Source organism: Rhipicephalus microplus, chromosome X (genome assembly GCF_043290135.1).
Source record: "Rhipicephalus microplus isolate Deutch F79 chromosome X, USDA_Rmic, whole genome shotgun sequence".
NCBI classification, from domain to species: Eukaryota; Metazoa; Arthropoda; class Arachnida; order Ixodida; family Ixodidae; genus Rhipicephalus; species Rhipicephalus microplus.
Window position 1 is genome coordinate 58,951,969 of NC_134710.1, and position 15,156 is coordinate 58,967,124.

General features: G+C 44.3%; 1 long non-coding RNA gene and 1 other non-coding gene across 4 annotated transcripts in view; one reads left to right on the plus strand and one right to left on the minus strand.

Moving 5' to 3' along the window:
* The window catches only part of LOC119176075 (uncharacterized), a 116,365-nt gene that overhangs the window by 87,589 nt on the left and 13,620 nt on the right, over window positions 1–15,156 (minus strand). The gene's annotated exons all lie outside the window — the stretch shown is intronic.
* TRNAR-ACG (transfer RNA arginine (anticodon ACG)) lies at window positions 11,677–11,749 on the plus strand. Its single transcript has one exon. It is a non-coding gene; the product is annotated as a tRNA-Arg (tRNA).

A 15,156-nucleotide genomic window follows, 5' to 3' on the forward strand; every position in this document is an offset into this window, starting at 1 on the left:
GTGCCCCGTAATATTCAAGGTCGTATTAACTGAATGCTTGCGAACGATTACGGAATTGAGTTGGAGCAATGCATATTGTTTTAAAAAGTTACAATGTGTATCTTTTAGACAATAATACTTTTTTAGTAAAAATGTTATGGGCACACAGTCAGCTTGGTGGTCGTGCTGCTAATTATAATATAGGCATAGCGGACATACTTTATGCTGGCAGTTTTTGTAGCAGAATTAAACAGCACCTTGTTTTTTTATGAATTTGAACCCCATGGAGGCCCCCTTCCCTCCGCTGCAAGATGTTCACTATGAAGAACGACAAGAAGTTTTGGGGACCAACCACTTTATGATGACGGCTTCTCTATAAGAACAGTCTCAGAGGAGTCAAAAAAAAAAAGAGGGAGCTTCTTAGAATGTGGAGGAGAGGACAGGAAGGAACGGGAGTTGTTTGTGGGGAAGAGTGAGGGGGGCAGCATAATTAGGTATTGGTACTTTTCTGGTTCACAGCGTGAGCTGCGGCATAAAAGCGAGAGGAAAGCGACGATGGAATTGGCGGCGCGATGACGAACCTGCTCCTTGCGGCAGCACAAGTGGCAACCGCTACGCCTGCTTAACCCTGCCATGAATTGCCGCGAAAGAAGCATGTCGTGTGTACGGAAAACTTTTAAGAAGAACTGCAATTATAGCGCACAAGTGGGAATGTCACGCCGTGTTTTTTTTTTTTTTGTATATCGCGGGCACCCATAGTAAGCAGAAAAGCATTGACACGTAATAGATAGAAATTAGTTAGAAACCGTCCAGTCGGACGTTTTGCAAATATACAGCAGTCCTACGCAATCCTATGGCACCACACTCATATTCTGTAAGCCACCAAATCGCTTCATACAACCTGACTCAGCGTTCTCGTTTTTCCTACCGTTAGTGACATGAAACTTTCAGACACCACTTTTCTTATTTCAAGATGAGTCTCAATTTACTTGCCCAGGCAATAAAATCCTTGTTCGCAAAATGAGAAACACATCATTTGAGCCCAGTTTTTTTTTTTTTTTTTTTTGGGACGCAACTGTGCATTTCCGTGCTTTTTACTCTTCAGCCCCAGGTTTTGAGGAATATGTCAATAGAACACTCTAGGATATATGATGATTTATCACATGTAGACGTCGTGAACCTCACCGAAGAGCTTCAACTCGATAAAAAGTCGTGATTGGTATCGTCCATCGGATGCCGATTGCAGTGACCTCATATTGAGAAGTTGTTGTGCCCCATCAAGGCTGCCTTCTATAAAGTATTACACCACAAGTAAGGCGTCGTCCTACTGTGAATTCCTACAAGAAGTATGCCCCACGACCCTCGAATTCCGGGAATGTTCAGGATGAAACAATGGTTGTTGTTTCCTCCTAGGGACCTCGGGAGAGAAGGGGGAAAGAAATTCATTTGTAGAAAAGGCAGAGGGGTCGGCCGGAGCAAGACTGCTCTGGGCGACATTTGATAGCACATTGACACAAATTAATTGTTATTCTGAGAGACTTCCAGATTTGCCATTGTTGTCCAAACCACACCTGTCGTAATGACGTTCTAGCTGCTCCACATGAGATATCGACAACAGCAGAAGATGCAACACTTCATCACTCCCACAATTGGGTGGCATTCGTACGTGCACAACCTCTAGGAGGCTGAACGGCGCCCTGACATAAATGAAGGGGAAACACACAAAAATAATTATATCTGACAAAAAAAAATAAGTTATCAAAAAGGACTCCAAGTTCTTCACGCAGAGACTTACTAAAACATTTTGGTGAAATTTGAGTATCGCACTACAAAATGCGTGGTTTGTACCACGCATTTGTAGTGCGTGGTACAAACCACGCAAACAAATGGGGCCAGACTATGAAATATCAAATACTCCGAGAAACCAGACGCTTTGAAATCTGATGCTGCAATTTCACCAGAATGTTTCACTGGATCTGTGTTGTATCGAGCCGAGAGTTCTTTTTGGTAACTGTAACGTTTTTGGTAGATGTGATGTTGTTTGCTATTTCCGGTTCAGTTATGTGTCCCTTACTATAGTAAGATATGCGGCTATGTGCATGTGTCTACAAATTCTGGAATTACAGCTGTTAATTTCGTCATTGATAAATGTTTATTTTATGAGTCATGTTTAATGACCCGAAGGCAGCCCTAATGGTTTCAAGTCAGTCCTACAACGCATAAAAATTTAGTATACGAATTACCCAATGCTCTGTATCGAGGCCTCTGTAATGAACATGACGTCTTTCGCCAGCGAATGTAACAACGTGCGTAACCAGATGCTCGATAGTCTACCCATAAAGAAACCTGGACAGTTATATTGATAAAAGTGTCACAAGAAAGTTTAGACTACCTTTATTATGCCACTATTGCGAATTATCTAGAACAATGCTCGGATCATGTGAGCGATTTTCCTTTTGTTGGAATGATAATCATCGTTGAATATATGACAATGACATGGAAATTTACTCCTGTACGAGCGATTGAAGTCCAGGTTTCTTATGTCGGAGAAGTTTACAAAGACACGTGTGCATTCTCACAATTCTAGAAATTGACGGGTCTCAATGGCCGATAGTTACAGACGTGGTTGCAATCTATGCGTGATTGAGACCTTCTTATCAACGTATTGAGTATAGACGTATTGAAATTTAGATCGATTGGTGTTCATTGACGTGCACCTACAAGGTCAATACGCGGGCCTGAAGTATTTACTCTCCATATAAATTTAGCCGCCATGTCAGGGATTCCATCTCATGACCTTCGGTTCAGCACCATAACTATACGAGACCATCGAGCCGGGCCACAACACCTCGCTCTCTTCTTCTCTGTGCGATCGCGTGTACGTGCACGTGTATAGCGTAATTCGCTATACGGGGCTCTAGTGGTGTAATTTAACCGTGTCTCTTCTAACAATTAACAAAATTTGTACTGGTAACACTGAAACGACTCCAATTTTTGAACATGTTATTCGTTTTTCTTCTCGATTGATTGATTGATTGATATGTGGAGTTTAACGTCCCAAAACCACCATATGATTATGAGAGACGCCGTAGTGGAAAGCTCCGGGAATTTCGACCACCTGGGGTTCTTTAACGTGCACCCAAATCTGAGCACACGGGCGTACAACATTTCCGCCTCCATCGGAAATGCAGCCGCCACAGCCGGGATTCTAACCCGCGACCTGCGGGTCTGCAGCCGAGTACCTTAGCCACTAGACCACCGTGGCGGGGCTCGTTTTTCTTCTCTCCCGTACTCTAAACGGGTTTAGATTTTTTTTTTTAAAGATGACTAGCTCGTAGTGTCGCACTTCCAGCCCTTTTGAATCTCACCACCACTGGCAAGTTCTGAGTAATTTGCGCATTTTTTTTTTTTTTTGTTGCAACGGGCTCATGCCCCATCCTATTGCGAATGTGTAGTTCGGTTTGTTTGTGTATACTCCGGCAGTCAACTCGGCTTATCGCCGGGTTAAAAGCATCATTTGATTGAATGCGAGTCGCCTTTATGAGATGCCACTTTCGTTCGAGCAGTTTCGGATGATTTAGTTTGTTTATTCGATGGGATTCTTTGGCGTAGCTGTGGCGCCTCCGCTTATTAAGTTGTACCAATGAGCGCTCGAGCCGCGCATGCCTCGCTCCAATGATAGGATTAAACTCACGATAAGCAAAAGGTTATACTTATTTTTCGCTATTGACGCGCATGTTGGCACTGCTATAGCGACTTCGGCAAATGTTGTCATTGATTGACGACTAAGACACACGCAAATACCTCAGCCTAACGGGGATGGGGCAGAACCACGAGAAAGAAGACAAAAGTTCAGCCAGTGTGAAATGCATCGCCAGGAAACAAAAAAGCATATCTGTGCGTGAAAAAGACGGAGGCCGTGCGCGGGGTTTGTCGGGTATCCGCAGAACGTAAACATCATTCGAGACGACGTGAGAAGCAAAGCGCTCGATTGAAACACCTCCGATGGGCGGGTTTAACGCGCGAGCGAGATTGGTCTCCACGGGCGATGACGGACGCTTTTGTCTTTGACGCCGCCTTCAAGTGGACACGGCCGCTCACCACGAAAAGTCAAGGCTTTACGACAGAAGCTTTGTGCGGACGATGTCGCCGCGCGAGCGAAATGGCGCCCTTATTCGACGGGAGATGCAATGACCCGGCAAGCTGGCCTTTTCGCTCGGAGATCGCGCCGGACACGCGTTAGCATTCGGACTGCTGCCGTTCGGCGAAGAATGCACGTGCGGAGGGCGACGTGGCGATTGCCATTTTCGGGGAGTGAGCACATCATTGCTCACTTTGTTCTAAGGCAGTGGTATTTGCAATTGGCCACGGGGCGTGTGCACTTTGCGGTGCGAACAACGCCTCCTAGAAGGAGACTAATTTGCGTGTGCGTCTCGGAAACACACGCATTTCAGACAATAGAAGGCACAGCCCATACATTGCTTGGCCAGAAACTCATTTTATATCAACTTACATGTGATAACATCATCCTGAACTTCTCATCGAAGCGCACTGCAAATGCCTCGTCTTAAACGACTGTGACAATGTTCAGTATGCGCCTGCCATTACACGTGGCGCGGATAGAGCTGTTTATGGAGGCTTAGTTGCCTATACGTTGCAATCTTCTATGTATTACAAAATATACAAGATTACTAGTACGTACAAATAATATAATGTATACTCTACACTAGAGTATATATATATATATATATATATATATATATATATATATATATATATATATATATATATATATATATATATATATATATATATATATATATATATATATATATATATATATATAATGTGGATGTGAACATTGCTAAGGTACACAGATGTTGATCGAAATGTGTGGTTTAACGTCCCCAAACCACCATATGAATATGAAGGACACTGTAGTGGAGGGCTCTGGAAATTTCGACCACCTGGAATTCTTTAACGTGCACCCGAATTGGAACACGTGGGCCTACAGCCTTTTCGCCTCCATTGAAATCGCAGCCCGGGACCTGCGGGTCAGCAGCCGAGTACCTCCATTTGACCACCGCGGCGCGGCACGTTACACAGATTATAACGGCGGTGTGCGCATTGAGCTGCGTTTAGAGGTAGCTTTTATAGATTGCAAAGTTGCGTGTTAATCATGGTCTAATTTCACAAGAAAGCACTTGTGCATCTTGGCTCCAACTGTTTCGAAGAACACATGCCAGTTAATTGTGACGTCGAAGGTATTGCAAAAGAAAATGGCTGGTTAACGGAATAATGCCTTTCTGAACGACATTATTATTATTATTATTATTATTATTATTATTATTATTATTATTATTATTATTATTATTATTATTATTATTATTATTATTATTATTATTATTATTATTACAAGAAAATTTATCAGATATGTGAATTATTGGATCCACATTCAGAAAGCAGCACTCAGGTTGTTCATAAATAAAGACACAGGCGATGCACAGCAGCGAACAAAGTATCACAGAAATACTGGAGCCAGCGACAAAAACTTTTTGCATGAAACTCTGCTCATTAAGCCGCAAGGTCTACATCCCAACTGCCAGGCTCTGTATTCACAAAGCCCTACACTCGTAAATTCTCTTTTGTGTGGACTCGCTGCATTCGCTCATAGTTTGTCCCGCCACTTAATTGTCAAATATTTTTCTCTTGCAAATAACTACCGTAAAAAACATTCTGTGAATTCAAGCCGGGTTTCTTCCGCTAGAGCAGTTCCTAAGGGAGCCATTAGCGGATAGTCTTTAATAGTGAAACTATCATCGTCGTCGTCGTCAGCCTTACTGCGCCTACTGCAGCGCAAAATCTTCTTTCACGTTTCTTCAGTCAACCCGGTTCTGTTCTTGCTGCGGCAGCGTTATTCCCGCAAACATTCATCGGCCAACCTGATTTGTTGCCTCCCATTCTTGCGTTTGTCTTCTATTCGAATCCAGTCTGTTACTCCTGATGACCAGTGTTTATGCTGCCAACGCGTCAGCCTCGGTCGCTCAGTGGCTATGGTGCTCGGCTGTAGACTCGAAGGTCGTGGGTTCGATTCCGGCCATGGAGGTCACATTTCGATGAAGACGAAATTGTAGAGGCCCGTGTACTTTGCGATGTCAGTGCACGCCAGAGAAGACCACGTGGTCAAAATTTCCGGAGCCCTCTCCTAATATCATCGTGGCTTTGGGACATCAAACTCCATGCATTATTTTATTATTATCTTGCTTATACGATCCGCACGACTCGTCCACGTCTATTTCTTCCTGATTTCGACTAAAAGGTCCTCAACACATATTTGTTTCCTGACACAGTCTACTCTCTTTTTGTCCCTTGAGGTTACTTTTATAAATTTCTTTTCCATTGCTCCTTGCGTTGTCCTCAGTTTAAGTTGAAAACTCTTTGTCAGCGTTCAGGTTTGTGCTCCGTACGTATAGTACCGGAAAGATGCGGCTGCTGTGCGCTTTACTCTCGAGGGAAAGTAGTAAACTGCTATGCATGACTTAAGAATGCTTGCCAAATGGGTTCCACGACATTCTTTTTCTTCGCATTTTTCTGGTCTCATGGTTTGGCTACGCTGTCATCATGCTCAGCGTGAATTGAATGCCAAGTGTCAAAACTGGTCAACATTTTTTTACGAATAAGTCAGCCTAACCACAAACTAAAAGAATCAGTGTTGGTAGTTACAGTACTGCAGTCTACCATCGCCACTTAAACAGCTAACAAATAGACATGATATGAAAAGCATTGGAACTGTCATATTTCTTTTTTTTCGTCCTTTCGTTATTTATTTATTTATTTATTTAGGAAAAAATGTTCGACAATAGGTACATGCATTCAAACAAACAATCAAGCGTTTAAGAGATCATTGACAGATGTCAAATCTCGGAACTTTATATGAACTTTATATCAACAAACTTCTACGTTCGATCATTTTGTGACAATAGCAATAGAAGTTGGCACAATTCCAATTTTCACCTCTGGAGAGTAGCTCGAGAACGTGTCAGTTTAGGTAATGGTACTTTAACCGTTTACCTTTTATTTCGAAGATGCGACGCAGCAACGCTCGGGAACATTAATTGGCCTCCGTATTATGACCCAGAGAGCCCTTATCAACATAAATACTTTCGTTATTTTAGTGCATCACGTTGCTAGCCCCAGGGTTGTATGAAGAATTATGTCTAGGGGGGGGGGGGCAATGTTTTGAGTAAAGGGGAGGCAGGCAAAAGGTCATTTTGCGCTATGTATGCATGGTGAAAAAAATGTGTGACTCCTTGGCTACGCCCCAGGCTAGCATGATAGCGTACGTTGTCTCGTATACACTCTGTTTAAAACAATACAAAGGAAGAAAACGCAGAGATTGACAGAAAAATGCGACAGAGGTTAACAGGACAAAACGTCCATTTTATGGTATACTGGGCTTGTATACACAAATAAATATTGCGCTAGTGATGGCAATTTTCAGGCAGTCCTGATACTGGAAGTATCATTATCGCAGCTGGCTGGTGAATGGCAGAGATACCTCATGAACTAAAGAGTTCGTACAATTACCACTGGGGCCACATTGATAAACTCGCAGCTTCTCCCCAAGTTCGAAGTCGAGAATGCATTAGCAACTTGTTAGAATGTTACACGAAGTAACCTGGCAGCTGACTACTTTCGCCTCCGACTTGGCGTAGTTCAAGGAATGCTGGTGTAATGAAGCACAGTCGTTACAGCAAGCGTCGTTCTGCCAATCTCTTCAACCAAACTGAGCAGTGAGTACACAAGACGTACAAAGGTGTACATCTAATAATCTGTCCGGTAAGCCCTCTCAAGATATGTGGTGCGCTACCACGCCCGGTGGATGAGTGCGCAATCCCAGCCTCCAATCTCAGCCATTCTTGCGGGATACCCCACCTCTCCCTCTCTCTCTATCACACACACACACACACACACACACACACACACACACACACACACACACACACACACACACACACACACACACACACACACACACACACACACACACACACGTGCTTTCGCACCGTGACAGCCGGGCGGCTCGTTTCCTCTACTCTTGAGCCATGATTACCGGCTACTCGCACGCTTTCACTCGCTCATGGAACATCAGACGTGCCGGATCAATGTCATTGTGCTTGGACTTTATAAGAACCCCCATGCTGGCTAAAATGGCCGTGGAGGGCCTATATTATTGCTATCACAATCAAATTTGTATAGAAAAAAAACAGCGTTATACTAAAAACTTGGACGTGAAAAAAACACACGTTTTACATGCGAAAATTTTATGGGAAGGAAATGCAGCCATTTGACAGTTTCTATCTATCTATCTATCTATCTATCTATCTATCTATCTATCTATCTATCTATCTATCTATCTATCTATCTATCTATCTATCACTGACCAGAACGTGTTACGCCATCCCGGTGTATAATAGGGTGGGGTATAATGAGACGCGGGGCTAAACTCGACATTTTGACTTTGCTGGCGTCTGCAGCTAGTGCAAAAAGTACTTTTTTTGTTTTCTTTCCCAGTGATAAGTGTTGGTACTTGTCTATTTTTTTATGTATAAAGTTTGATCATGGAACACCGCATTCGAGTGGGCAAAATTACTCGGATAGTGTCGGTGTGTAAATGATTTGTCAAAAGGTATGAAATTTTGCTCAATCAAGTTTCGGACCCATGCATGAAGCTAAATCGGCGTCTGTACAACAAGCTAATTATTCATTTTGTTATTTTATATTTCTAGCTACTTACCACCAAAATTTTCCTTCATTTGATGCCCGGGACCTAAGTGAATTTTTCTTTTTTGATTTCAAGCATGTCAGAGGGGCAAAACGCGACAAAAAAGCATCAAGTTAACTGTTAGTCCCGTTAGTCTCGTCACCCTCCAGTCACGTGTGGCATACACCCGCCTACCGCGGCTAGTGGTATGCATGTATGCACTACACGTGGTTAATAACTTACACCAATCGGTACCACAACTTGAAAGAGACAACTTTTTAAGCAAGTTTGTATACAGGTGAGACGAGAAATAATGTTTGCTGGGGTTCTACATGCTAAAACCACCATTTGATCTTGAGGCACGCCGTAGTGTGGGACTCCCGATTAGTGTCGAGCCTTTGAAGTTTTTTAGCGGGCACCTAACACTGTACACCGGGGAGCATCTACCCTTAGCTTGCAATCACGTGGTAGAGATTGTATATGAATGTATCATCAACAGTTAACACATCGACTATGTTTGGGGTGTGTGTCTAAAGTCGATTATATTTTCAGTGTCGTGTGCCCTCTATATAAAAAATTTTAAAAAGTGCGCATTCACTTCCATGACTCGGCAAGCTAGTAATAGGAGCGTGAGCTGCCGTTATCCATTTTCAATGGAATGCGCCAACGGACGCTGTTTAGATTTTATTTTGATATTAGCGGCATCTGTGCTATAACGTGAGAGCCGGTGTATTCGTTACACCATGAGCTACCCTTTACACCCCAATTCAGTAGTCTACGTGTCATAATAAGCCCACAATATGCGCACTACAGATATGTTGACGCCCTTCGTAGGACTTAGCAAAAAGTAGAAAATAAAAAAGGCCATGGCAGCTGCTCGCTTACTATTTCGCATGAAATCGATTTCCACAATGCGTGGGATCTCTTTCATTTTTTAAATGCGAAGCATTTATTAGCGAACTTCAGCGACTTTCAGCGTATCTACCTATATAGCCGCTTACGTTTGGGTGCTCTCGTGGTGACCCCCTAAACTTGGTGTGAACCGAAATTAGCATGAGAGGGTAAGGTGGTTTGAAGAATATGATCCACTGGTCAAGACATAAATAACTTCACAATCCCGTCGCGTACGTCGTCAAACACTTCCAGCCAGACAGTGATACATACCCATAAGCGGGTGTGTACCGCTGGTATGCAAGTATGTGCCACAGCTGATTGACACTTAGTATATACATATGAACGACAAACACATGATGGGTAATTTTAACGCGTGTGCGTTAATCAGTATACCCGACATCGGTAGCGTCGACCCAACGAAGGCATAGGACAAATTTCAGTGTTAATAAAAACCTGACATAGGCAGCGTTGACCCCCCAACGAATCGAAATAATAAATTTCAGGGTCCCAGCAGGAATCAAACCCAAGAATTCTGCGTGCCAGTCAAGCATTCTACCACAGAGCTACGCCAGGTCTCGGAACTACTTTTCAAAGAGACGCTAATCTTCGTGAAACTTCAATAGTTGTTGCAGTGCCGCCTACCCAATCTTATTATTATATGTGGGGTTTAACGTCCCAAAACCACCAAATGATTATGAGAGACGCCGTAGTAGAGGGCTCCGGAAATTTCGACCACCTGGGGTTCTTTAACGTGCACCCAAATCTGAGCCCACGGGCCTACAACATTTCCGCCTCCATCGGAAATGCAGCCGCCACAGCTGGGATTCGAACCCGCGACCTGCGGATCAGCAGCCGAGTGCCTTAGCCACCATGGCGGGGTAACCGCCAACCCAATCATAAACATTACATATTTACTCCTTTGATACAGCCGTCCCGACGGTCACGTACCGTCGCAGGTACGGGGGATCGGCCGAACTTTTTTTCTTTCAAATCGTCTTATACCAAAAAGTTCACCTTCAACTCTTGATAAAGGATGGTTAAGTTTCGTCTTTAAGAAATCCACATGATGGCGATATCCTATCGCTAGTGCGTAATTCAACCATTCAGTGCCTAAATTCTTAATGCATGATGTCACTCGAGAAGTTCAAATTGCGGATTACTGGAATGTAATCAATAAAGATGAAATGGCTTGTGTCAGTGGAGAAAGAGAGAATATATTGAGAGAAAGGCAAGGAGGTCATCTGGTTTACTACCCTGCTCTAAGGGGAGGGGGGAATAAAGTGGAGAAGGAATATGAAAAATAAAGGTCGACGCGCGGAAAAAAGTAGACGCGCCGTAATTTCGCCGGCTTCTCAGAAATTTTGCCCTCGGCGTTGATGAGCGGAAAATTATCTTCTGCGAGACCGAAAAACCGACAAAGACGCAAATGAAATAAATAATAAAAATTTCGGGTCCACGTAAGGATCAAATCCGGGGCATTCGCGTGGCAAGCAGGTGATCTACTATACAGCCACGCGTATGGGTGGAAATACAGTAAAAAGAACTGCCCCTGCCTGGAAATGCAGTGAAAATAACGTTCTTTACAAACAGGTGGGTCCTGTATTCAGGCTTCACAATAGAACTTGTAATATTGCAGGAATATTGCGTGGTACAAGGGGACATTGCCATCGGGCGTCAGAACATCTGATTATCACAACGAATGCGTGGTTCAATGCCAGTCACCCATTCCAAAAGGCACACACGTTACGGCACGTATTCCCCTAATATCTCGTAGTGAGTGTATTTCAAGTTCTAAAACATTTCACGAGCATAAGTGCTCGTGGTTTAAGGCATGCTAACCATTACACAGAATGCAGCCACATGCGAAAGCTTCCCTGGCACAAGCCACTTTCAACTTTATCGATGATAGTCCAGCAATCCACAATTTAAGCTTGTAGAGTGACATCTTACAAAAAAAAAATAGTATGCACTAAAGACTGGAAGTACGCACTGAAGACAGCATATCACTATCATGGTGAACTCTTGAAGGCGAAGACCGTGGGCCTGTGGCGCAACGGATAACGCGTCTGACTACGGATCAGAAGATTCCAGGTTCGAATCCTGGCAGGCTCGAGCATTTTCTTTTTGCCCCGCCGCGGTGGTCTAGTGGCTAAGGTACTCGGCTGCTGACCCGCAGGGTGCGGGTTCGAATCCCGGCGGCGGTGGCTGCATTTCCGATGGAGGCGTAAATGTTGTAGGCCCGTGTGCTCAGATTTGGGTGCACGTTAAAGAACCCCAGGTGGTCTAAATTTCCGGAGCCCTCCACTACGGCGTCTCTCATAATCATATAGTGGTTTTGGGACGTTAAACCCCACATATCAATCAATCAATCAATCAATCTTAAAGGCGAAGCTTAAGGATCCTCCAATTTTATTTACATACTCCTAAGCCTTGTTCACGTTCAAGAATTATTTCTTCTTCTGTGAGAGGGTCACAAAAGGAGTGCTCATGCAATATTCTCTGTGATGATACGCGTCTATCACCTCACGTGTCAGCTCATCTTTTTCTGATGAACGGGCACGGCGCAAAAAGCAGCTAACAAGCACAACTTCTGCAGTGCATCGACTAGTGGTGTGCTTCGTTCGGTGGCTCGTTTCCAGATAAACTAGACGGAGCGTGGTTACCAGCAGGGCCAGCCGATAAAGAAAAAGAATAAAACGTTTGTTGTAGGGCCGTACATGCATAAGTTCAGGCACAATCTGAAGTAGATATGCATACATGCTGGTGCAGACTTAATCTTCTCCGCCCCTAAGAAACTGTCAAAGCTCTGTTCGCTTGTTAACGCTGACGTCATCAAGAAAGCAGGATGTGCAGAAAAACGAAAACACAGGGAGGGATTCATTAACTGCGAAGAAGGTGTTGTCTACTCGCTGCTCTTGACTTCTGGGAAAGGTATATTAGACAATCCGGTATAGGTGTCTGAACGCAAGGCTCAAGGAGCATGAGAGTCTAGTTAGGAAGACATTCATTCCAGGCCATTCGACGATGCACTGCAGAAGTTGGGCTCGTGAAGCGCTTTTCAGGCAGTACTCGTTGATCAGAAAATGATAAGCTGACACGCCAAGTAATAGAAGCATATGAAATGGGGCACCACAAAGAACATTGCGTGAGCACTTCTTCTATGGCCCTCACAAAAAGAAAGAGATAGAATTTTGGAACGTCGACAAGCTTTACGCAGTATGCAAAAACAACAAAAAAAAACATCAGGCATGCGCGGAAGGCACCGCACAGCCACAGCGAAAGCTAGAAGAGCAGCTTTTCAGAGCCTTTTCAAAACACTCATTGGGTAACAACTGCAAGCACACTTGCTTGATACCCACTAGGCGTTTATAATAGGATGTTTTCGGTAGTATAGGCTGGCATTCGCTATGTTATTTTTCGTGATTCTTCTGAGAAGCGAGGTATCCGCTAAACCATAAAGGGTGCTTGCCAGCGCAAACGACAGGGCAGGAGGGAACAGGAGAAGATACGAGACAGAGCGCTGAACGACAACATGAGGCTGGAGCGAAGAAGTCAGGAAAGGGCCCGTGGTTTGAAGAATATGATCCACTGGTCAAGACATAAATAACTTCACAATCCCGTCGCGTACGTCGTCAAACACTTCCCACCAGACAGTGATACATACCCACAAGCGGGTATGTACCGCTGGTATGCAAGAATGATGTCGTTCAGCGCTCTGTCTCGTATCTTCTCCTGTCCCCTCCTGCCCTGTCGTTTGCGCTGGCAAGCACCCTTTATGATGTTATACCAACACGCCCAATCCCACTGTCTCTTGAGTATCCGCTAAACACTTGCAAGAAATTTTGGGCCATTTGTTCATGCAGTGGCTGACGGCGATGAGGAATCATGCCTGAAGTGGATGTGCGCCCCAGTTAATAGGGGAGCAAGAACAAGCTTTCGTAATGAGTTGGAGCATTGGACTACCCACTCGTTAGGCGCTATTCGCAGTGCTCGACGGCTGGTTGTTCTTTCGCTGTTTTAAAACGCTTTATAAGACGCATTAACGCAACTGCTTTCCCGTCATCAAGCCCGCCTAAGGCAACTTTGCCAACAAGTCACAAGCATCGGCGTGACTCAGTAATAGAATACTGAGCTGGCACCCAGTGGACCCGGGTTTGAGCCCCACTGTGTTATTGGTGCTAGGTTTTTTTTTCTAATTTCGCGCGATGTAGTTACGGGCGGCGGCGGCGGCGGCGGCGGCGGACAACTGCGCATGACCCGAGTTAGGATCTCATAAGAGCTTTCGCTGTAAAAAAGGATGACTGTTGTCTTCGTACTTTATCTTCTGTTGGTGCTTGGCCTAAGAGGGCAGTCAATGTCTGGGTAGGCCTATATAACTCCACCAAAGAATAAAGTATGGGTTACGGTTGAGCGCTATGCCCCGCCGCGGTGGTCTAGTGGCTAAGGTACTCGGCTGCTGACCCGCAGGTCGCGGGTTCGAATCCCGGCTGCGGCGGCTGCATTTCCGATGGAGGCGGAAATGTTGTAGGCCCGTGTGCTCAGATTTGGGTGCACGTTAAAGAACCCCAGGTGGTCGAAATTTCCGGAGCCCTCCACTACGGCGTCTCTCATAATCATATGGTGGTTTTGGGACGTTAAACTCCACATATCAATCAATCAACGGTTGAGCGCTATGTCTTGAGCGTTCATCCTTCGTCGCCATCTATATTTGCGCTGTTAGCCTTCCATGATGCATTGAGATCAAGCCCACCAAGCTATCCTCCTGTATTATTGAATGCATCCAGTCAATAGCAAATACTCCTAAAAATGAATCTACTTTGAAAATTCAGCCTAATTTTTCTGCTTGTGCCTTTTAGGTCTCTAATTACTTATCAAATAGGGGACACTTAAGTCGCGATCCTGTGAAGCAGTATATGCGATTTTCTCGTTTTTCATGGAGTTACCGTGAAAGATCAACATAACTATGAAGTCTAATCTTGAAATTTAGGAATAGCTAAATGCAGTGATTACGAGGACACCACGGACTAATTGATTTCTTTCCGCACTACTTGAAATAAAGTTCGTGAGTGCTTACATGCTTTTCTCCTCAGAGTACGCATGCGCGCTTCTACTTTGCTCCCATCATAATACTATTTCCTTCAAGGCTTAAGAGATGCAGTCTTTCGCCACAAGGACGTTATGCGGCAAAGCACTAAGAAGAATTGAATACTAGGAAAGCATCATGATCAAACTGTGGCTGTATGTCTTTGTTAATAACAAGTATCATTCGTAAGCGAGAAGCTGACGAACAATTATTACAGGCAAGTTCTACCTGCTTGAGTGTTCTCAACACATCACGGCAAACACCTCTCCGAAAACGTGTGACATTTCTGACCATGGAATGTCACTGGAAGCGACGCATCGATAAGTAGACTTCTCTCTTTTTCAAAACCATGAACAAGATAAGTCCGCTTGTCGAAACGCCGGCTCCCCGTAACACCCCGTGCTTCCCAATGTTACATCTCTAGAAGCTTCCATCG